Here is a 2,237-nt window from a genome sequence, read left to right as displayed (position 1 = left end):
ATGATACATTAATTCATGTATATACAGTACCAGTCAAAAGTTTGGACACACCTACTCATTCAAGGGTTCGTCTTTATTTTTACTATTTTTTCCATTGTAGAATAATAGTGAAGACATTAAAACTATGAAATAACAAATATGGAATCATGTAGTAACCAAAAAGTGTTAAACAAATGAAAATATATTTTATATTTGAAATTCTTCAAATAGCCACCCTTTGCCTTGATGACAGCTTTACACACTCTTGGCATTCTCTCAACCAGCTTCACCTGGAATGCTTTTCCAACAGTCTTGAAGGAGTTCCCACATATGCTGAGCACTTGTTGGCTGCTTTTCCCTTCACTCTGCCGTCTGACTCGTCCCAAACCATCTCAATTGGGTTGAAGTCGGGTGATTATGGAGGCCAGGTCATCTGATGCAGCACTCAATCCCTCTCCTTACACAGTCTGGAAGTGTGTTGGGTCATTGTCCTGTTGAAAAACAAATGATAGTCCCACTAAGCCCAAACCAGATGGGATGGCGTATCGCTGCAGAATGCTGTGGTAGCCATGCTGGTTAAGTGTGCCTAGAATTCTAAATAAATCACAAAAAGTGTCACCAGCAAAGCACCCCCACACCATAACACCTCCTCCTCCATGCTTTACGGTGGGAACTAAACATACCGAGATCACCAAAGGACAAATGTCCACCGGTGTAATGTCCATTGCTCGTGATTCTTGGCCCAAGCAGGTCTCTTCTTATTATTGGTGTCCTTTAGTAGTGGTTTCTTTGCAGCAATTCGACCATGAAGGCCTGATTCACACAGTCCCCTCTGTAAAGTTGATGTAGAGATGTGTCTGTGACTTGAACTCTGTGAAGAATTTATTTGGGCTGCAAATTCTGAGGCTGGTAACTCTGATGAACTTATCCTCTGCAGCAGAGATAACTTTGGGTCTTCCATTCCTGTGGCGGTCCTCATGAGAGCCAGTTTCATCATAGTGCTTGATATTTTTGCAACTGCACTGAAGAAACTTTAAAAGTTCTTGAAATGTTCCGTATTGACTGACCTTCATGTCTTAAAGTAATGATGGACTGTCATTTCTCTTTGCTTATTTGAGCTGTTCTTGCCATAATATGAACTTGGTCTTTTACCAAATAGGGCTATCTTCTGTATACCCCCTATCTTGTCACAACACAACTGATTGGCTCAAACGCATTAAGAAGGAAAGAAATTCCACAAATTAACTTTTAAGAAGGAACACCTGTTAATTGAAATGCATTCCAGGTGACTACCTCATGAAGCTGGTTGAGAGAATGCCAAGAGTGTGCAAAGCTGTCATCAAGGCAAAGGGTGGCCATTTGAAGAATCTCAAATATAAAATATATTTGGATTAATTTAACACTTTTTTGGTTACTACATGATTCCATATGTGTTATTTCATAGTTTTGATGTCTTCATTATTATTCTACAATGTAAAAAAAATGTAAAAATAAAGAAAAACCCTTGAATGTGTAGGTGTGTCCAAAATTTTGACTGGTACTGTATATATACATATATGAATAGATATGGCAGGTTTCAGGACTCTGATGTATCTGAAATTGTTGAAAGAATATATTTTCATAACCAAAGAATAGCAATGTGGTTTTAATATGATTTGACTCTTTACAGGCTGTCAAGCTGTCTAGTCACAGAGGAAGGCTGTGCTTCTCTGGTCTCAGCTCTGAAGTCAAACCCCTCACACCTGAGAGAGCTGGATCTGAGTAACAATGACCTGAAGGATTCAGGAGTGAAGCTGCTCTCTGCTGGACTGGGGAATCCCCACTGTAAACTGGAGACTCTGAGGTCAGTATTCCTGTAGTTGGTCAACAAGTGATAACTGTTCACCAGATCCACATGTGTTTACCAGGCACACATAGTCCACACCATATGTGTTTGGACAGTGAAACTTACAGTTTTACATTTGGTGCTATACTCAGCATTTTGGATTTGAGATACAAGGTTTCATATTAGGCAACAGTATATAATGTCACCTTTTATTTGAGGATATGTTCATACATACCTGTGTTACTGTTTAGAAATGAAATCACTTTATGTATCTAGTTCTCCCATTTGAAAAAGTCTTAATAATTTGGACAAATTCACTTATATTGTATTAAAGTAGTCATAAGTTTAGTATTTGGTCCCATATTCCTTACCTGCAGTGATTACATCAAGCTTGTGATTCTACAAACTTGTTGAATACATTTGCAGTTTACAT

The sequence above is a fragment of the Coregonus clupeaformis genome, unplaced genomic scaffold (assembly GCF_020615455.1).
Source record: "Coregonus clupeaformis isolate EN_2021a unplaced genomic scaffold, ASM2061545v1 scaf2265, whole genome shotgun sequence".
Classification (NCBI taxonomy): Eukaryota; Metazoa; Chordata; class Actinopteri; order Salmoniformes; family Salmonidae; genus Coregonus; species Coregonus clupeaformis.
The sequence above is the reverse complement of the archived record's forward strand: the minus strand, read 5'-3'. Positions refer to the sequence as shown.